The sequence below is a fragment of the Oncorhynchus keta genome, chromosome 12, assembly GCF_023373465.1.
Source record: "Oncorhynchus keta strain PuntledgeMale-10-30-2019 chromosome 12, Oket_V2, whole genome shotgun sequence".
Taxonomy (NCBI): Eukaryota; Metazoa; Chordata; class Actinopteri; order Salmoniformes; family Salmonidae; genus Oncorhynchus; species Oncorhynchus keta.
In genome coordinates, this window is record NC_068432.1 from 50,739,676 (window position 1) to 50,762,788 (window position 23,113).

The 23,113-nt window shown below is 44.7% G+C and overlaps 1 pseudogene; it reads left to right on the forward strand.

Annotated features, from left to right (window-relative positions):
• The window catches only part of LOC127906519 (WD repeat-containing protein 7-like), a 131,298-nt pseudogene extending 109,123 nt beyond the window's left edge, over positions 1-22,175 (forward strand).
• Positions 22,176-23,113: the final 938 nt, after the last annotated feature.

The following is a 23,113-nucleotide window of genomic DNA, read 5'->3' on the forward strand; positions in this document are numbered from 1 at the left end:
CATTGAAGAACCTTATTAAATGCCATTGAGCATGGGGACAGTGCTGACCCTCAGTGTGCTAATTGTCAGAGATAGACCTTACTGTGATGTCTATTGAGCCCTCCCTCCTGGACGGAGCAGATGCAGGATGGGGAGGGGGGTGAGAGGGTTGTTTGAAGGGGCTAGGGGACCCAGCAACAGCAGCCTCTTTCTCCCTCTGTCTCTCTCTCTCTCTGACTCTCTCTCTGTCTCTCTCTGACTCTCTCTCTCTCTCTCTCTGTCTCTCTCTCTCTGTCTCTCTCTCTCTGTCTGTCGCTCTGTCTCTCTCTGTCTGTCTGTCTCTCTCTCTCTCTCTGTCTCTCTCTGTCTCTGACTCTCTCTCTCTCTGTCTGTCGCTCTGTCTCTCTCTGTCTCTCTCTGTCTCTCTCGGTCTCTCTCTCTCTCTCTCTCTCGGTCTCTCTCTCTCTCAATTCATTTCAAGGGGCTTTATTGGCATGGGAAACATGTGTTAACATTGCCAAAGCAAGTGAGGTAGATATTATACAAAGGTTAAATAAACACTAAAAATGTACAGTAAACATTAAACATACAGAAGTTTCAAAACAATAAAGACATTACAAATGTCATATTATATATATATATATATATATATATATATATATATATATATATATATATATATACAGTGTTGTAACAATGTACAAATAGTTAAAGTACACAAGGGAAAATAAATAAGCATAAATATGGGTTGTATTTACACTGGTGTTTGTTCTTCACTGGTTGCCCTTTTCTTGTGGCAACAGGTCACACATCTTGCTGCTGTGTATCTCTGTCTCGCTCTCTCTCTCTTTCTTTCTCCCTCCCGGGAAGAGAGCAGGACAATAATGTTCTGAGGTTCCAGTCATTGCAGATCTGGTTCATTTCTATGTTAACATCCTTACCTATGCAAAGTGTGTAGTGCATGGGGGACCTTCAAATTGAATTACAATTGAATAGGGATTAGCATGTTTGCAAATGAGACTTGCTGTGGTTAGAAAACAGAATACGATTCAGTGAAAGGCTTGGGGACATTGGAGGTGAAATATACCAGGTTGTTACAGACCCTGATGACTAAACCTGAATCTAAAATAGATGGACAATGAGATTGACGGAGGAGTGGGGGCATTTTGCTCCTGAATCCAGACACAGTGAATGGAAGGGAAACCAGGTGATTATTGAGATAGCAAGGCAAAGAGTTTACGAACATGAACATATCCAGTTTGAAGAAAAAATACCTCCATAACATAACATTATTCCACATTTGTTACACGGAAAATACAGTATATCTGACTTTTCTTCTACTGATTATCCAACATTAATAAGAGAGCCTTGTATCGGAATATCATAGAATCCATCTGTCTTCCAAATCCATCCTTTAATCTCTCCTCTGTAGCGTGATGTACTACAGTACCCACAATGCCTTTTGGAAGATATCTCGTCATGTCTTAGTTAAGACACCAACGTGATGGTGTCCCTTCTCCTTATCAATACATCGGTCTTTGTTGTTTCCCAGGGCAACCTGCAGAAGTACTCCAACAACAGTCTGGTGGTGCAGGCCATGAAGACCAATCTGACAGACCCTGACATGCATGTCCTGTTCTTTGACTTGGAGTCGGTGATCATCCAGCTGCTGACGGAGGAGTCCCGGCGGCCCAACCACACCCTGGTCTCCCCAGAGACCCTCCAGAAGGCCCAGGGAGCAGCTGACAAGGGAGGGTCCTTCCTGGCCAATAAAATCTTCAAACAGGTGAGGCATGGATGGATGCTTGGTCCTGCTAGGTTGTTCCTGGAATGGCACCGTATGTCCTGTATAGTGCTCTACTTCTGGCCAGAGTCTTCCTGTTCCTTGTAGAGGACTCTACTTCTGGCCAGAGTCTTCCTGTTCCTTGTAGAGGACTCTACTTCTGGCCAGAGTCTTCCTGTTCCTTGTAGAGGACTCTACTTCTGGCCAGAGTCTTCCTGTTCCTTGTAGAGGACTCTACTTCTGGCCAGAGTCTTCCTGTTCCTTGTAGAGGACTCTACTTCTGGCCAGAGTCTTCCTGTTCCTTGTAGAGGGCTCTACTTCTGTCCAGAGTCTTCCTGTTCCTTGTAGAGGACTCTACTTCTGTCCAGAGTCTTCCTGTTCCTTGTAGAGGACTCTACTTCTGTCCAGAGTCTTCCTGTTCCTTGTAGAGGACTCTACTTCTGTCCAGAGTCTTCCTGTTCCTTGTAGAGGGCTCTACTTCTGGCCAGAGTCTTCCTGTTCCTTGTAGAGGACTCTACTTCTGGCCAGAGTCTTCCTGTTCCTTGTAGAGGACTCTACTTCTGGCCAGAGTCTTCCTGTTCCTTGTAGAGAGGGCTCTACTTCTGTCCAGAGTCTTCCTGTTCCTTGTAGAGGATGTTCTACTTCTGGCCAGAGTCTTCCTGTTCCTTGTAGAGGACTCTACTTCTGGCCAGAGTCTTCCTGTTCCTTGTAGAGGACTCTACTTCTGGCCAGAGTCTTCCTGTTCCTTGTAGAGGGCTCTAGGGAATGGGGAGTGTTCTGTCCAGAGTCTTCCTGTTCCTTGTAGAGGGCTCTACTCTGTCCAGAGTCTTCCTGTTCCTTGAATAGAGGACTCTACTATCTGTCCAGAGTCTTCCTGTTCCTTGAATGAGGGCTCTACTTCTGGCCAGAGTCTTCCTGTTCCTTGTAGAGGACTCTACTGGGAATCTGTCCAGAGTCTTCCTGTTCCTTGTGTAGTGTACTACTTATAGGGAATCCAGTCTTCCTGTTCCTTATAGAGGACTCTACTTCTGGCCAGAGTCTTCCTGTTCCTTGTAGAGGAGTGTACTACTTCTGGCCAGAGTCTTCCTGTTCCTTGTAGAGGACTACTATATTCTGGCCAGAGTCTTCCTGTTCCTTGTAGACGACTCTACTTCTGGCCAGAGTCTTCCTGTTCCTTGTAGATTGGGAGTGTTCTCTAGTGTTCTATCTGGCCAGAGTCTTCCTGTTCCTTGAATTGAGGACTCTAATTCTGGCCAGAGTCTTCCTGTTCCTATGTAGAAGGACTACTTATTCTGGCCAGTCTTCCTGTTCCTTGTAGATGGGACTCTACTTCTGGCCAGAGTCTTCCTGTTCCTTGTAGAGGACTCTACTATAGGGAATGGCCAGAGTCTTCCTGTTAGAGGAAGAGGACTCTACTTCTATATAGGGAATGGCCAGAGTCTTCCTGTTCTTGTAGAGGACTCTACTTCTGGCCAGAGTCTTCATGTTCCTTGTCGAGGGCTCTACTTCTGGCCAGAGTCTTCCTGTTCCTTGTAGAGGGGATGGGCAGTGTTCTACTATATAGGGAATGGGTAGTGTTCTACTATATGGGGAATGTTCTACTATATAGGGAATGGGTAGTGTTCTACTATATGGGGAGTGTTCTACTATATAGGTAATGGGTAGTGTTCTACTATATGGGGAGTGTTCTACTATATAGGGAATGGGTAGTGTTCTACTATATAGGGAATGGGTAGTGTTCTATATAGGGAATGGGGAGTGTACAACTATATAGGGAATGGGGAGTGTTCTACTATATAGGGAATGGGGAGTGTTCTATATAGGGAATAGGGAATGGGGAGGGTTCTATATAGGGAATGGGTAGTGTTCTACTATATAGGGAATGGGGAGTGTTCTAGGGAATATATAGGGAATGGGTAGTGTTCTACTATAGGGAATGGGGAGTGTTCTACTATATAGGGAATAGTGTTCTATATGGGAATGGGTGTTCTACTATATAGTGTTCTATATATATGGGGAGTGTTCTACTATATAGGGAAGGGAATGGGAATGGGTAGTGTTCTACTATATGGGGAGTGTTCTACTATATGGGAATGGGTAGTGTTCTACTATATAGGGAATGGGTAGTGTTCTATATAGGGAATGGGGAGTGTTCTAGGGACTATATAGGGAATGGGGAGTGTACTACTATATAGGGAATGGGGAGTGTTCTATATAGGGAATGGGGAGTGTTCTATAGGGAATGGGGAGTGTCTACTATATAGGAATGGGAGGAATGGGGAGTGTTCTATATAGGGAATAGGGAATGGGTAGTGTTCTATATAGGGAATGGGGAGTGTTCTATATAGGGAATGGGGAGTGTTCTATATAGGGAATGGGGAGTGTACTATATAGGGAATGGGGAGTGTTCTATATAGGGAATGGGGAGTGTTCTACTATATAGGGAATGGGGAGTGTTCTATAGAGGGAATGGGGAGTGTTCTATATAGGGAATGGGGAGTGTTCTATATAGGGAATGGGGAGTGTTCTACTATATAGGGAATGGGGAGTGTACTACTATATAGGGAATGGGGAGTGTTCTATATAGGGAATGGGGAGTGTTCTACTATATAGGGAATGGGTAGTGTTCTAGGGAATGGGGAGTGTTCTAGGGAATGGGGAGTGTTCTACTATATAGGGAATGGGTAGTGTTCTATATAGGGAATGGGGAGTGTTCTATATAGGGAATGGGGAGTGTTCTATATAGGGAATGGGGAGTGTACTACTATATAGGGAATGGGTAGCGAGTCGATGTTCAGGGGTACGAGGTAGATATGTACATATACTGCAGGTATGGATAAAGTGACTAGGGAATAGGATAGATAATAAACAGTGTCGATGCACATACTCTGGGTAGCTATTTGGTTAACTGGTTAAGTGTTTAAGTATCTAACTAACTATTTAGCAGTCTTTTGGCTTGAGGGGTAGAAGCTGTTCAGGGTCCTGACTTGTTGTTCGGGAACCGCTTGCCAGGCTACGGCTTGGGTGGCTGGAGTCTTTGACCATTTTGTTAGGGCTTTCCTCTGACACCGCCTGGTATACAGTCCTATTCATAATGGGTGGATCCTCAGTCTTAGCCTGGTGGTCTATTGTTTACCCGTATGTCTCCTCAGAGACCTACTGTAGGGGCTGGAGCCCAGTCTTTAGTACATCCAGGACCCATGGCTGATGTGGGCCCTTGGCTTGGTGTGGGGTGCCTTGATTTGGGGATCATTGCTCCACAGGCTGGGGGTCTTTCTAGGGCAGTATTGGGGAGTTTTACCAGACTTAGTTTGCTATTCGTATAGAGAGCAGAGAGAGGAGAGGATGTGGTCTGATTGTAAAGATGTGTACTAAGTCCCGTAGGGAGCTGAATGATTTAACATGCTGCAGCTGAAATGCCAGATAGAGGATGACAATTTCATGAAGTCTGTCGACGGCCGTCTCGGCGCCCTTTGGATGTGTTCGTATTATTATCGTACATAAAACAGAGGAACAGGAACTGAAAAGACTTGCTTCATAGAAAAGCATAGGGGGGTACAGATAGAAGGACGGACGGAGAAAAGTTCAAACTTATTCTCTGCCAGCCATATAATTGGTCCAAGCCTGTCCTCAATATTTCAAATCATTTTTTTTTCATGTCCGCCATTGTAGATTTATGTTCTAGAATTAGATTCCTTCTAGAATAGATTCCGTGTTCCTTCTCGACTAGTTAGAAATAAAGAAGAAGCTCCAGAACTTGACGCCACAGGTCTTCCAACTTCCACAAAGCCCATTATACAATGCATTAACCCCCTGCCATGGCCCAATGCTTTCAAACACACATCTGTCCATATCAAATAGTAGCTTTAATAACAACCCACTGACATGAATTCATTTTAGTCAGTAGACTTCTTGCACATTGTAGGTCACATATGATCTTAGTAGGCCTAGTACACATATTATCTTAGTAGGCCTAGTACACATCTTGGTAGGCCTAGTGCACATCATATCTTAGTAGGCCTAGTACACATATTATCTTAGTAGGCCTAGTACACATCTTGGTAGGCCTAGTACACATATTATCTTAGTAGGCCTAGTACACATATTATCTTAGTAGGCCTAGTACACATATTATCTTAGTAGGCCTAGTACACATATTATCTTAGTAGGCCTAGTACACATATTATCTTAGTAGGCCTAGTACACATATTATCTTAGTAGGCCTAGTACACATATTATCTTAGTAGGCCTAGTACACATATTATCTTAGTAGGCCTAGTACACATCTTGGTAGGCCTAGTGCACATCATATCTTAGTAGGCCTAGTACACATATTATCTTGGTAGGCCTAGTACACATATTATCTTAGTAGGCCTAGTACACATCTTATCTTAGTAGGCCTAGTACACATCTTGGTAGGCCTAGTACACATCTTATCTTAGTAGGCCTAGTACACATCTTATCTTAGTAGGCCTAGTACACATCTTATCTTAGTAGGCCTAGTACACATCTTATCTTGGTAGGCCTAGTACACATATTATCTTAGTAGGCCTAGTACACATCTTATCTTAGTAGGCCTAGTACACATCTTATCTTAGTAGGCCTAGTACACATCTTATCTTAGTAGGCCTAGTACACATCTTGGTATGCCTAGTGCACATCATATCTTAGTAGGCCCAGTACACATATCATGTTAGTAGGCCTAGTACACATCTTATCTTAGTAGGCCCAGTACACATATCATGTTAGTAGGCCCAGTACACATCTCATGTTAGTAGGCCCAGTACACATCTCATGTTAGTAGTCCTAGTACACATCTTAGTAGGACTGGTACACATCTCTTGTTGGTAGTCCTAGTAGCCCGTCTGGTGTTCAACCTTCCCAAGTTCTCTCACGTCACCCCGCTCCTCCGCTCTCTCCACTGGCTTCCAGTTGAAGCTCGCATCCGCTACAAGACCATGGTGCTTGCCTACGGAGCTGTGAGGGGAACGGCACCTCAGTACCTCCAGGCTCTGATCAGGCCCTACACCCAAACAAGGGCACTGCATTCATCCACCTCTGGCCTGCTCGCCTCCCTCTGTCCTTCTGTGGCACAGTTGGTAGAGCATGGCGCTGTAGCCCAGTCAAAAGTGGGTTCGATTCCTGGCCACCCATGGTGGAATGTATGCACACATGACGGAGTCAATCACCACCTTCCGGAGACACCTGCTAAAACCCCATATTATTTATTAGGATTATTACCACTGAGGATAGTAAAGTAACCTTCTCAGCCCAGTCAAAAGATTTAGCTGCACTATTGTAAATGGCTGTTCCACTGGATGTCATAAGGTGAATGCACTAATTTGTAAGTCGCCTGGATAAGAGAGTCAATGACTTAAATGTAGTAAATGAAACACATCTTTAAGGAACATCTCTTTAGAGATTAGATTTTAATGGACTTTCCACCCTTTAAGATGATCAGTATTAGTAAAGTGCATTTCCCTGGCATGCGTTCCAAATGGCACCCTAATTCCTACATGGTGCACTTTGTAGCCTTATGGGCCCTGGTCAAAAGTAATGCACTGAATATGGGGATAGGGTGTCGTTTAGGATGCATCACTCTGTCTGGCCTCTGTGTGATAAACAGTGGATGAGCCCTAAATTAAATGGTCTGATAGAAGTATTTTGCAGCTCTGTCCTAGCGAAGCATTGAACAAGCTGTTTTTATACAGACCCTGATCGCTCTAAACGGTTTTCCTATCTTGTTTCTAACCCAAAAAATGGTAATAAATGTGTCCGTACCGTGACTAATAGGAATTCAGCCTCAGGCCCAGTACACATCTCCTGCAGTAGGCCCAGAAAGACTGTCATGTTGTCAGGCCCAGCTAGCAGCATCTCAGAAAGACTGCCCTTGTTTGTCTACTACAGCTAGCTAGCCCAGAGAAATACTGTCCATGTTGTCAACCCAGCTAGCTAGCATCTCATGTTAGAAAGACTGCCCAGTTGTCATCTACAGCTAGCTAGCCTCAGAAAGACTGCCCATGGTTGTCAACTACAACTAGCTAGCCTCAGAGAAAGACTGCCCATGTTTAGTGTCACACTACAGCTAGTAGCCCAGAAAGACATCTCATGTTAGTAGTCCTAGTACACATCTTAGCCTAGAAAGACTGCCCTTGGTTGTCTACTACAGCTAGTAGTCCTCAGAGAAAGACTCTTAGTTGACTGGTACAGCTAGCTCTCAGAGAAAGATGTTAGTAGTCTAGTACACATCTTAGAGAAAGACTTGGTACTACACATCTCAGAGGTTAGTAGTCCTAGTCAGACAAAGACTCTTGGCTGTCTGGTACAGCTAGCTCTCAGAGAAAGACTGCCCTTGGTTGTCTACACAGCTTAGCTAGGACTGGTACACATCTCTTGTTAGTAGTCTAGTACAGCATCTTAGAGAAAGACTGCCCTGGTTGTCAACTACATCTAGCTTCAGAGAAAGACTTTTAATGGACTTTCTACAGCTAGCTAGCTTTAGAGATGGTCAGATGTACTAGGAGGAGTCTATTTCAGCTAGCTAGCCTCCAAAAGACTGCCCTTGGTTTCCTACAGCAAGCTAGCCTCAGAGAAAGACTGCCCTGGTTGTCAAAAGTACAGCAGCTGAAGCCTCAGAGAAAGACTGCCCTTGGTTGTCACTACAGCTAGCTAGCCTCAGAGAAAGACTGTGGATGTCCCTAAGCTAAATGGTCTCAGAGAAAGACTGCCCTTGGCTGTCTACTACAGCTAGCTAGCTTCAGAGGCTGGCATTAATACTAGGCTGTCTACTATAGCTAGCTAGCCTCAGACAAAGACTGCCCTTGGCTTGTCTACTAACAGCTAGCTAGCCTCAGAGAAAGACTGCCCTTGGTTGTCTACTATAGCTAGCTAGCCTCAGAGAAAGACTGGCCTTGGCTGTCTACTACAGCTAGCTAGCCTCAGAGAAAGACTGCCGTTGGTTGTCAACTACAGCAAGCTAGCCTCAGAGAAAGACTGCCCTTGGTTGTCAACTACAGCTAGCTAGCCTCAGAGAAAGACTGCCCTTGGCTGTCTACTACAGCTAGCTAGCTTCAGAGGCTGGTCAGATAATACTAGGCTGTCTACTACAGCTAGCTAGCCTCAGAGAAAGACTGCCCTTGGTTGTCTACTACAGCTAGCTAGCCTCAGAGAAAGACTGCCCTTGGTTGTCTACTACAGCTAGCTAGCCTCAGAGAAAGACTGCCCTTGGTTGTCTACTACAGCTAGCTAGCCTCAGAGAAAGACTGCCCTTGGTTGTCTACTACAGCTAGCTAGCCTCAGAGAAAGACTGCCCTTGGTTGTCTACTACAGCTAGCTAGCCTCAGAGAAAGACTGCCCTTGGTTGTCTACTACAGCTAGCTAGCCTCAGAGAAAGACTGCCCTTGGTTGTCTACTACAGCTAGCTAGCCTCAGAGAAAGACTGCCCTTGGTTGTCTACTACAGCTAGCTAGCCTCAGAGAAAGACTGCCCTTGGTTGTCTACTACAGCTAGCTAGCCTCAGAGAAAGACTGCCCTTGGTTGTCTACTACAGCTAGCTAGCCTCAGAGAAAGACTGCCCTTGGCTGTCTACTACAGCTAGCTAGCTTCAGAGGCTGGTCAGATAATACTAGGCTGTCTACTATAGCTAGCTAGCCTCAGAGAAAGACTGGCCTTGGCTGTCTACTACAGCTAGCTAGCCTCAGAGAAAGACTGCCGTTGGTTGTCAACTACAGCTAGCTAGCCTCAGAGAAAGACTGCCCTTGGTTGTCTACTACAGCTAGCTAGCCTCAGAGAAAGACTGCCCTTGGCTGTCTACTACAGCTAGCTAGCCTCAGAGAAAGACTGCCCTTGGTTGTCTACTACAGCTAGCTAGCCTCAGAGGCTGGTCAGATAATACTAGGCTGTCTACTATAGCTAGCTAGCCTCAGAGGCTCAGGGAAAATAGTCAACTGGGATCAAACTAAAAGGTCATAAAATAGATGAAATAAAATGATCCAAGTTTAAATATAAATACATACTTCAGTATTGGTGGTACAGTTTTCTGGGATCGGATATTGTTGACAGTTTTCAGTCATTCTATTTTATGGGGATCCATAGTGGACATAGGGGTCTCATTGCTGGACCTAACAAGGGTAGAGAGGACTGAAAGAAGGACCTAACTGGGGTAGAGAGGACTGAAAGAAGGACCTAACCTGGGTAGAGAGGACTGAAAGAAGGACCTAACTAGGGTAGAGAGGACTGAAAGAAGGACCTAACTAGGGTAGAGAGGACTGAAAGAAGGACCTAACCTGGGTAGAGAGGACTGAAAGAAGGACCTAACTAGGGTAGAGAGGACTGAAAGAAGGACATAACTAGGGTAGAGAGGACTGAAAGAAGGACATAACTAGGGTAGAGAGGACTGAAAGAAGGACCTAACTAGGGTAGAGAGGCTGGTCAGATAACTAGGGTAGAGAGGACTGAAAGAAGAACCTAACTAGGGTAGAGAGGACTGAAAGAAGGACCTAACTAGGGAAAAGAGAGGACTGAAAGAAGGACCTAAAATAGAGACTGAAAGAAGGAACCTAACTAGGTAGAGAGGACTGAAAGAAGGACCTAAAGGGTAGAGGACTTGAAAGAAGGACCTAACTAGGGTAGAGAGGACTGAAAGAAGGACCTAACTTGGGTAGAGAGGACTGAAAGAAGGACCTAACTAGGGTAGAGAGGACTGAAAGAAGGACCTAACGAGGGTAGAGAGGACTGAAAGAAGGACCTAACGAGGGTAGAGAGGACTGAAAGAAGGACCTAACTAGGGTAGAGAGGACTGAAAGAAGGACCTAACTAGGGTAGAGAGGACTGAAAGAAGAACCTAACTGGGTAGAGAGGACTGAAAGAAGGACCTAACTAGGGTAGAGAGGACTGAAAGAAGGACCTAACCTGGGTAGAGAGGACTGAAAGAAGGACCTAACTAGGGTAGAGAGGACTGAAAGAAGGACCTAACTAGGGTAGAGAGGACTGAAAGAAGGACCTAACTAGGGTAGAGAGGACTGAAAGAAGGACATAACTAGGGTAGAGAGGACTGAAAGAAGGACCTAACTAGGGTAGAGAGGACTGAAAGAAGGACCTAACTAGGGTAGAGAGGACTGAAAGAAGGACATAACTAGGGTAGAGAGGACTGAAAGAAGGACCTAACTAGGGTAGAGAGGACTGAAAGAAGGACATAACTAGGGTAGAGAGGACTGAAAGAAACACATAACCTGGGTAGAGAGGACTGAAAGAAGGACCTAACCTGGGTAGAGAGGACTGAAAGAAGGACATAACTAGGGTAGAGAGGACTGAAAGAAACACATAACCTGGGTAGAGAGGACTGAAAGAAGGACATAACTAGGGTAGAGAGGACTGAAAGAATGACCTAACTAGGGTAGAGAGGACTGAAAGAAGGACATAACTAGGGTAGAGAGGACTGAAAGAAGGACATAACTAGGGTAGAGAGGACTGAAAGAAGGACCTAACCTGGGTAGAGAGGACTGAAATAAGGACCTAACTAGGGTAGAGAGGACTGAAAGAAGGACCTAACCTGGGTAGAGAGGACTGAAAGAAGGACATAACTAGGGTAGAGAGGACTGAAAGAAGGACATAACTAGGGTAGAGAGGACTGAAAGAAGGACCTAACCTGGGTAGAGAGGACTGAAAGAAGGACCTAACAAGGATAGAGAGGACTGAAAGAAGGACCTAACTAGGGTAGAGAGGACTGAAAGAAGGACATAACTAGGGTAGAGAGGACTGAAAGAAGGGTCACATCATCATCACTCTCCTTCTCCCCAGAGTGGCTCTCCCTGCTAGAAAGATAAGATGGGTACAGTGCCTTCCGAAAATATTCATTCCGCTTATTCCGCATTTTGTTGTGTTAAGCAGTTTCTATGGGCTGCTTATTCTTTAACATTATTTGGTGCTGTGTCTGACTGCTGTTTCTGTCAGCGCTCTCTTTCAGCTTGATGCAGTGCTTTTGTTTTCATTGCTCTGACTCTTAGTAACTACCCTTGGTCCTGAATCAATAGTCAGGCCTATGTGTGGTTGAATTTATTCCCGTCACTGTGTGAGTTTTGACTATTGGCCTCTTTTGGAATTGTTTTTTTTTTTTGTCAGAGGATTAATGGTTTCTATCTGCCTTTTATACGTCACGGTGGCGTTTGAATGCATGGGTGCGGCAGCGTAGCCTAGTGGTTAGAGCGTCAGACTAGTAACCGGAAGGTTGCAAGTTCAAACCCCCGAGCTGACAATCTGTCGTTCTGCCCCTGAACAGGCAGTTAACCCACTGTTCCTAGGCCGTCATTGAAAATAAGAATTTGTTCTTAACTGACTTGCCTAGTTAACTGACTTGCCAAGTGTAGACCATGCAGTGAAATGCTGACTTACAGGCTCTAACCAATAGTGAAAAAAGGGTATTAGGTGAAGTAAGTAAAGAAATAAAACAACAGTAAAAAGACTATATAGGCTATATACTGTAGAGAGGCTATATACAGTAGCGAGGTTACATACAGACACCGGTTAGTCAGGCTGATTGAGGTAGTATGTAGATATGGTTAAAGTGACTATGCATATATCACGGCACTGGAGAAGATGGCTGACGTTTTACATGCTCCTAACCAAATGTGTTTTTTGTTTGTTTTTTTTTTGCTGTGTTTGCAACTTACTTTTTAAAACTTATTTTGTACATAATGTTGCTGCTGCCGTTTCTTATGACTGAAAATAACTTCTGGACATCAGAACAGCGATTACTCACCATGGACTGGCAGAAGCTGTTTTTTTTTACTTTAACGTGTCTGAAGATCCCGACGTGAAGGACATTGTGCTTTCCCGGGAACAGGCCCAAATCTCCATAATTTGCATGAAGAGAAGATGGAGAAAAAGAGGACGGAGGTCGGGGCTGCCTTAGGATAATTTTTTTAGGCAATCGAATAAACACCCACTGGCTTCCCTTCCACTAGCTAACATGCAATCATTGGAAAATAAAATCGACGACATACAAATAAGATTAAACTATCAACGGGACATTAAAAACTGTATAAGCTGTAGACCACAATATCTACCTAGATAGTTTTCATCTGTATTTTTCGTAGCGGTCTACATACCGCCACAGACCGATGCTGGCACTAAAACCGCACTCAATGAGCTGTATTCCGCCATCGGCAAACAGGAAAACGCTCATCCAGAGGCAGCGCTCCTAGTGGCCAGGGACTGTAATGCAGGGAAACAAATCAGTTTTACCTAATTTCTAGCAGCATGTTAAATGTGCAACCAGAGGGGAAAAAAACTCTAGACGACCTTTACTCCATACACAGAGACACGTACAAGGCTCTCCCTCGCCCTCCATTTGGCAAATCTGACCATAATTCTTCCTGATTCCTGCTTACAAGCTAAAATTAGAGCAGGAAGCACCAGTTACTCGGTCTATAGAAAAGTGGTCAGATGAAGCAGCTGCTAAACGACAAGACTGTTTTGCTATCACAGACTGGAACATGTTCCGGGATTCTTCCGATGGCATTGAGGAATACACCACATCAGTCACTGGCTTCATCAATAGTGTATCGATGACATCGTCCCCATGGTGACTGTACGTACATACCCCAACCGGAAGCCATGGATTACAGGCAACATTCGCACTGAGCTATAGGCTAGAGCTGACGCTTTCAAGGAGCGGGACTCTAACCTGGAAGCTAATAAGAAATCCCGCTATGCCCTCCAACGAACCATCAAACAGGCACAGCGTCAATACAGGACTAAGATCAAATCGTACTACACGGGCTCTGACGCTCGTCGGATGTGTCAGGGCATGCAAACCATTACAGACGACAAAGGGAAGCACAGTCGAGAGCTGCCCAGTGACACAAGCTTACCAGATGAGCTAAACTACTTCTATGCTCACTTCGAGGCAAATAACACTGAAGCATGCATGAGAGCACCAGCTGTTCCGGACGACTGTGTGATCACGCTCTCCCCTGCTGATGTGAGTAAGACCTTTAAACTGGTCAGCATTCACAAGGCCACAGGGCCAGACAGATTACCAGGACGTGTACTGTTAGCATGCTCTGACCAACTGGCAAGTGTCTTTACTGACATTTTCAACCTCTCCCTGACCGAGTCTGTAATACCAACATGTTTTTTTTTTTCAATTTAAAGTTTCATTAAGTTCTTGTTTTTCAATTAACCAACAAAACACATTCCACATTCACAGATGTGGCAGACATAAATAATAAAATATAAAACAAAACAAACTTGTAGCAGCACTATCAGCCTTTCCTATTAGCTATTTCCAGTCTCCACTGAGATGACAAGCAAATCATTCATTTTAACTGCACCTTACACATGTATCTGCTCATTTCCCTAATCACCCCATTCACTCTCTCCAATTTGAAATATAGTTGAGTCGTGGAGACCAGAGTCTATCAAACTTGGGCTGTTCATCAAACTTGGGCTGTTCATCAAACTTGGGCTATCTCTTGCGAAGGTCATACGTGAGCTTTTCAAGAGGAAGAAAGTCAAGAATCTGGTCAATCCACATTTTAAATGTAGGAGAAGAATTAAAGTCCACAATAGAATATTGCATGTCTTAGCAAAGTATGTGACAGTCAGAAACAAATTCTCTCTCAGGAGCAAGAACAAAGTTCTGCTGGGCATTAAGATAGATAGATACACAGGGTCATATCAAACTGTACATCTGGTATTTTCTGTGCAGCAGTATGTATAGATTGCCAAAATCTGGTAATCTCTCAAGAACTCCAAAATATATGCATACACAGTGCCTTGCAAAAAGTATTCAACCCCCCTTGTCCAAATTGGTGACGTGAAATGAATACAATAACTTGTTTAAAAAAATAAATAACTGAAAAAACAAAGTTGTGGAAGTACAGATTGTATCCATTATTAAAAAATGTAAAGAATATGGCACAACAACAAACCTGCCAAGGGAAGCCCGCCCCTCAAAACTCACGGACCAGGCAAGGAGGGCATTAATCAGAGAGGCAACAAAGTGACCAACGAAAACCCCGCAGCCTTATACCACACAGAGCTGGGCTTTATGAAAGAGTGGGCAGAAATAAAAGCCATTGCTTAAAGAAAACAATAAGCAAACATGTTTGGTGTTCGCCAAAAGGCATGTGAGAGACTCCCCAAACATATGGACGAAGGAATTATGGTCAGATGAGACTAAAATGTAGCTTTTTGACCAGCAAGGAAAACGTTATGTCTGGCGCAAACCCAGCCCCTCTCATCACTCCGAGAACACCATCATCACAGTTAAGCGTGGTGGCAGCATCATGCTGTGGGGATGTTTTCCATCGACAGGGACTGGGAAACTGGTCAGAGTTGAAGGAATGATGGATGGCGTTAAATACAGGGAAATTCTTGAGGGAAACCTGTTTCAGTCTTCCAGAGATTTGAGACTGGGACGGAGGTTCACCTTCCAGCAGGACAATGACCTTAAGCATACTGCTAAAGCAACACTCGAGTGGTTAAAGGGGAAACATTTACATGTCTTGGAATGGCCTAGTCAAAGCCCAGACCTCAATCCAATTGAGAATCTGTGGTATGACTTAAAGATTGCTGTAAACCAGCGGAACCCATCCAACTTGAAGGAGCTGGAGCAGTTTTGCCTTGAAGAATGGGAAAAAATCCCAGTGGCTAGATGTACCAAGCTTATAGAGACATACCCCAAGAGACTTGCAGCTGTAATTGCTGCAAAAGGTGTCTCTACAAAGTATTGACTTTTTTTTTTTTTTGGGGGCAGTTATGTACGCTCAAGTTTTCTGTTTTTTTTCTTATTATTTCTTGTTTGAATCACAAGACAAAATATTTTGCATCTTCAAAGTGGTAGGCATGTTGTGTAAATAAAATGATACAACCCCCACCACAAAATTGATTTTAATTCCAGGTTGTAAGGCAACAAAAATAGGAAAAATGCCAAGGGGGGTGAATACTTTTGCAAGGCACTGTAGGTTCCACTTTGAGAGGTACATATTTTACAATCAGGAGAAATGTCTGTATTCATTCAATGGAGTCTCACTGGGGTGTAATAAAAACATGTTTAAAAAAAATTGTAATTAGATTCTTTCATTTTTACATTGGTAGAGGAGCAGTATACCCTGTCGCAAACCTCCGCCCATAACTCATCACTGATAGTCAGACCAAGGTCCTTTTCCCAGATTATTTTCTAATGAATAGAGGAGCCCCCTTTCTCAGAAAGGATTAGGTATAAATGTGATATATTTACTTTTGGCAAGTCTGGGTTGCATTCTATAGTAGAGTGGCATCACTCAGGGCTTTCGGCACGTCTGGGTTGCATTCTATAGGAGAGTGGTATCACTTAGGGCTTTCAGCAAGTCTGGGTTGCATTCTATAGGAGAGTGGTATCACTTAGGGCTTTCGGCAAGTCTGGGTTGCATTCTATAGGAGAGTGGCATCACTCAGGGCTTTCAGCAAGTCTGGGTTGCATTCTATAGGAGAGTGGTATCACTTAGGGCTTTCGGCAAGTCTGGGTTGCATTCTATAGGAGAGTGAGAACATATTTGGGAGGAAATGCCAAGCTATTTCTTGCAGTCCCTCCATGCTAGTAGGGTGCTGTAAATCACAAAGGTGTTGGCTATGTTGCCCACTTCACTAAAGTTATTAATGAATATAATTGAGTTTAGGGGCAATGAACCACAGGATTGGGCTTCTATCTGAATCCACATTGAGTCTTTTCTGTTCGTGATCCATGTTAGCATGTTGCGGATTTGGGTAGACCAGTAGTACAATTGAAGGGCGGGAACGGCAAGACCACCCTTAGATTCAGGTTTCGATAGAGTGGAGAACTTGATCCTATGTATTTTATTGCCCCGTATAAATTTGGTGATTCTTTGGTTAGTTATTTTAAGAAAAGGAGGGCCTATCCCTCTCTCAGCTAAAAGAAAATAAGTACAAATTAGACAGCTATAATGACATTTAGCGGGGTGGGTGGGTCATCGGATGGCGGCTATATGTCGTCTCACCTCCATTAGTGATAACAGTAATCGCTTTTAATCATTTGGCCCATTTCTCGGTGGCCAGGATCGTCCTTCAAAAAACGTTTTGCCTCTTCGGGAGTTTTGAAGTGTCGCAAGGCTCCTTGGTGAAGAATCCTGAGCTCGTTTGGGTATTTGAATCCCCTGAAGATGCCTCGGTCAATGGAGTATTTCTTCACCTCGTCAAACTCTCGGCACTTTCAGCGTGTTCCAGCTGACTGGTCCTGGTGTTAGGTGAGTTACCACTGTGATGGTGTTGATATTCCAGCTGACTGGTCCTGGTGTTAGGTGAGTTACCACTGTGATGGTGTTGATATTCCAGCTGACTGGTCCTGGTGTTAGGTGAGTTACCACTGTGATGGTGTTGATATTATAGCTGACTGGTCCTGGTGTTAGGTGAGTTACCACTGTGATGGTGTTGATATTCTAGCTGACTGGTCCTGGTGTTAGGTGAGTTACCACTGTGATGGTGTTGATATTCTAGCTGACTGGTCCTGGTGTTAGGTGAGTTACCACTGTGATGGTGTTGATATTCTAGCTGACTGGTCCTGGTGTTAGGTGAGTTACCACTGTGATGGTGTTGATATTCTAGCTGACTGGTCCTGGTGTTAGGTGAGTTACCACTGTGATGGTGTTGATATTCTAGCTGACTGGTCCTGGTGTTAGGTGAGCAAGGCTATATACAGACACCTGTTAGTCAGGCTTATTGAGGTAGTATGTACATGTAGGTATGGTTAAAGTGACTATGCATATATGATGAACAGAGAGTGTTGTATTCGTAAAAAGAGGTGGTCCTGGTGGTGGGTGGGACCACTGTGATAGCCCGGTTAGCCAATTCGGGAGCACTGACTGGTCCGGCCAATTGAGGTAGTATATACATGAATGTATAGTTAAAGTGACTTTGCATATAAGATAACTGAGATGGTGTAGATAGCAGCATAAAATAGTGGTTAGGGGTTACCAATGTGATGGTGTTGGTAGCCATTTGATTCCTGGTTCAGGTGAGTCCACTGTGATGGTGGTGAAAAACTGCTGAGAAGCCTGGTTTTGTCCTAGACTTGGCATGGTGTTGATACCGCTGACTGGTCCTGCAGTAGTAGTGAGACCAGTCTATGATGGGGTCTTTGACAATTTTTAGGGCCTTCCACTGACACCGCCTGGTGTAGAGGTCCTGGTGTTAGGTGAGCTTTACCAGTGATGTATGGTGTTGATATTCCACTACCCTCTGAAGTGCCTTAGGTCGGAGTTACCGAGCAGTGATGTTGATATTCCAGCTGACTGGTCCTGGTGTTAGGTGAGTTACCACTGTGATGGTGTTGATATTGCAGCTGACTAGGTCCTGGTGATTCAGGTGAGTTACCACCAAGATGGTGTTGAATTATAGCTGACTTGTCCTATTGTTCAGGAGACTGGAAAAGATATTCTAGGGTCCTGGTCCTGGTTCTACAGCTGCACCATCGAGAGCATCCTGACTGGTTGCATCACTGCCTGGTATGGCAAGTATGACAATTCCGGTATCTTTACTTTTACTCAAGTATGACAATTAGGTACTTTTTTTCCTTCCTTGTAGCCTGTAGTACTTCTCCACAACGTAGCGCCCACTTGGGCGATACCTCTGCAGCTGCTACAGTCCTAAAAGCAGTCCAGATCAGTAGTCATGCTCACTGGGTCTCAGCCAGTGCTGAGATGTCTCTCTTTAAATGCAGTCATTAGCTAGCCAAACCAGACAAGTCAACCTGCAATCAGTTCTACATCTCTGTGGGTAACAACAACCAGATACTGTATATTCAATCAACAACTCAATGAGCTAATAATAATAATAATAATAATATGTACTAAATGTACAAAGCTCTCTGTTTAGGCTGCCTCACGGCGCCATGGCAACCACAGAACCACAGTAGCTGTCTTTAACATTAAAGACCACAGACTTCTCTTTCTGTGCCAAACTTCACTCTCGCTAACTTTGCTCTGCTCTTTACTCTCCCGAGAGAATAACTAGTTTGTCAGAGAAAACGTTTCAATGTTTTTCCCCCTGTCAGACACAGGAATTGTAATATCCCAGGATCACAGGCAAACTGTTAGTGTTAGATGTTCGACTCGGTAGCACATATAGTCTACTTGTATCGAGGCTTTAGCTAACAAGAGAGATCTGCTGTACTCTTCATTCGCTTCATTAGTCCAAATGCAACAGGTTCTGTCAGCAGAATGGAACGAGCGGTGAGCCGTTTTCAAAGGGGAGGCTGTAAGGTTCACAGGGGAGGCTGTAAGGTTCACAGGGGAGGCTGTAAGGTTCACAGGGGAGGCTGTAAGGTTCACAGGGGAGGCTGTAAGGTTCACAGGGGAGGCTGTAAGGTTCACAGGGGAGGCTGTAAGGTTCACAGGGGAGGCTGTAAGGTTCACAGGGGAGGCTGTAAGGTTCACAGGGGAGGCTGTAAGGTTCACAGGGGAGGCTGTAAGGTTCACAGGGGAGGCTGTAAGGTTCACTTGGGGTGAGGGGGGCTGTAAGGGTCACAGGGGGAGGCTGTAAGGGTCACAGGGGAGGCTGTAAGGGTCACAGGGGAGGCTGTAAGGGTCACAGGGGAGGCTGTAAGGTTCACAGGGGAGGCTAACAGTCAAAGATTCAATGCAGTCGTTATTATCTTAATATTAACTCATTTCTGGGTAACGATTAAGTATCTTACTGTGACGAACATTTGAACATCTTGGCCATGTTCTGTTATCATCTCCACCCGACACAGCCAGAAGAGGACTGGCCACCCCTCATAGCCTGGTTCCTCTCTAGGTTTCTTCCTAGGTTTTGGCCTTTTCTAGGGAGTTTTTCCTAGCCACAGTGCTTCTACACCTGCATTGCTTGCTGTTTGGGGTTTTAGGCTGGGTTTCTGTACAGCACTTTGAGATATCAGCTGATGAAAGAAGGGCTTTATAAATACATTTGATTGATTGATTGTTTTAAATCAACATGGTCAAAAAGAAACAAAATATAGTTTTTCCAGCAAAGAGCAATTTTTCAAGCAAGAATTTAGCTAGGACTGTCTGTGGGTGGTGATGTCACCAGGCAGGTCCAAACTCCATCCCACCAAAACAGGCAGAGATTTCAGGTTGTCTTTCTCAAACAGCTCTTACACTAAAAGGACATTATCATCATTTCCACAGTATTATTCCAAACCCATAGTGTGGAAATAATGTATGTTTATAACACTAGAAATGACGTTTCTTGACTACACTGGGTATGTGTGTTAAGCTGTATCTGGCCCTGGAGATTCAGGGGAGGAAACCCTGGTGGGATGAGTGCTGCAGTTTGGGAGAGCTGCAGGTGTTATGGGTAGTGCTGCAGTTTGGGAGAGCTGCAGGTGTTATGGGTAGTGCTGCAGTTTGGGATAGCTGCAGGTGTTATGGGTAGCGCTGCAGTTTGGGAGAGCTGCAGGTGTTATGGGTAGCGCTGCAGTTTGGGAGAGCTGCAGGTGTTATGGGTAGCGCTGCAGTTTGGGAGAGCTGCAGGTGTTATGGGTAGCGCTGCAGTTTGGGAGAGCTGCAGGTGTTATGGGTAGCGCTGCAGTTTGGGAGAGCTGCAGGTGTTATGGGTAGCGCTGCAGTTTGGGAGAGCTGCAGGTGTTATGGGTAGCGCTGCAGTTTGGGAGAGCTGCAGGTGTTATGGGTAGCGCTGCAGCTTGGGAGAGCTGCAGGTGTTATGGGTAGCGCTGCAGTTTGGGAGAGCTGCAGGTGTTATGGGTAGCGCTGCAGTTTGGGAGAGCTGCAGGTGTTATGGGTAGCGCTGCAGTTTGGGAGAGCTGCAGGTGTTATGGGTAGCGCTGCAGTTTGGGAGAGCTGCAGGTGTTATGGGTAGCGCTGCAGTTTGGGAGAGCTGCAGGTGTTATGGGTAGCGCTGCAGTTTGGGAGAGCTGCAGGTGTTATGGGTAGCGCTGCAGTTTGGGAGAGCTGCAGGTGTTATGGGTAGGGCTCTGTGCTTCGGTTCGTCCTATCACATCACCTGGTTTTGAACTTTTATTTAAAACTTTTTCATCAAACTTTTCCCTTTTTATTATTTTTTTGTCAGATTGTCCAGCACCATCCTCTGATAATTGTAAAAAAAAAAAAAAAAAAAACGAATTGAAATACAAATGTCTGTAAAAGGCTTAAAATAAAGGTTAGAATCCAGGTCATTGGGACACGATCCACCAAAACAAAGAGCTTTAATTATAGGCAGTAATGATTGGGCTTCTTCTTTAACATTGTGGGCGGAGAATTTTTCTTCTTCATTTCAACTAATAGATAGATGTAACAGAACAGCCCACATCCGGACATGTCCTTACCCTAAATGAAAAGGGGAATTGAGAAAGTTTTATATAATCTGTGTTTCCTTTAGGCTTGGAGGGATCTGAGGCAGATGGCCCCCTGGGAGATTTGTTTTAGAACGACGACTGAAAATGTCGCTTCTGGAGACTTAAAAAACGAACAAAAAAAAACATTCTACTCTAAAATGCGTGAAAATTAAATGATGTTGACACCATCTGGAATTTAACTGATGCTCGCCAGGAGGAGCCAGCGGTGTCTGTTTTCTTGTGGCTCTCATTCACACTACTCCTCCTTCTCTGTGTGCTACAAATATACCTTGTCACTCTGACCTTAAAGGAATACTGTGCGATTTGGGCAATGAAGCACTTTTTTTCTACTTCCCCAGAGTCAGATTTATTCATGGGTACCGTTATGTTTTTGCGTGCACTTTTGAAGGAAGTTGAAAGGTAGTTTTTCACAAGCCGTTTCTATGTAGTATTAGCACAATGACTGGAAGTCTATGGGAACAGCTAGCATGCTGGAAGTTTCCCCAGAGACTTCCAGTCATTACGCTAACGCTAGGTAGCAACTTCCTTCAAACTGCACGCAGAGACATAAACATGGTATCCATGAGTTTATCTGATTCTTGATAAGTTGATAAAAGGGCTTGATTGCCAAAATCTCGCACTATCCCTTTAAACGTTCCGCCGCAGCTAAATGCACATTGGGAAAACACTGATAGTAATGATTTGTTGTTATTCATAACCTCTCTGTCCACACACACACACACACACACACACACACACACACACACACACACACACACACACACACACACACACACACACACACACACACACACACACACACACACACACACACACACACACACACACACACACACACACACACACACACACACACACACCCCCACCACCGCCGAGCTTGTTGATTCTACACAGCACATGGAGGCAGGCATTTCAAGCTTCTCTCTGTTAAATATTTGATGGCGTCTTTGTGGTGTTCTGTTCTCCAGGCCTCCTAGACCCGGAGCCCCTGAGACCCCCAAACAGACTGTAGCACCCCCTCAGGTCTCCAGTCCGGCCATGCAGGGACGGATCAAACAAGGTAACTACAAACGACTGTTTTCCCCACTGGGCCGTACTGGGAGAACCACTGATGTACAGGCAGGTAGCAGGCCCTGTGAGCCTCAGAGATCAATGAGAGGCCTCCTCCTGGCCTGTCAATCTCACTGTGAGTCCCAAATGGCAGATTATTCCCTATATAGGGCACTACTTTTGACAAAAGCACTATATAGGGAATAGGTATGGGCTCTGGTTAAGGATGCATCATTCTGGCCCCAAATTCCCTGGTTTTCCAGAAATCCGGGTGGGAATTTTCCTGCAATTACGAGGGAATAAGGAGAAAATACGGGGATCCTCCAACTAGGATTTGTGGAAAACCAGGGAATTTTTGCAAAGTTACCATCATTTTGAAATCCTAGCTTTGGTCAAAAGTAGTGTACTGTATAGGGAATAGGGTTCCATAGGGCTCTGGTCTAAAATGGTGCACTATATATGGAATAGGGTTCCATAGGGCTCTGGTCTAAAGTAGTGCACTATATAGGGAATAGAATGCCGTCTGGGACGCCGCCACTAGAGTACCTCATAGTCATTACCCACAGCACTAAAGGGGACAGAGCACTTTAGTCAACAATATAGTACATTTACAGTGCAGTTAACTTTACTTAACCGAGCCAAGCGTCTGTGCTCCACAGCAGTTCTGTCTGTCTGCATTTATATTTCACTTTGTGCTATTTATCAGATGCTCTTATCCAGAGCCACAGTCAGTTCTGTCTGTCTGCATTTATATTTCTGTTACACTGACCTTAGGTGACCTGATTTATCAGGTTGATGCTGACCTGTTAGGTTATCCAGAGCCTGTTACACTGACCTGTTAGGTTGACCTGTTACACTGACTGTTAGGTCTTTATTGTTACGTTGACCTGTTAGGTTGACCTGTTAGGTTGACCTGTTAGGTTGACCTGTTAGGTTGACCTGTTAGGTTG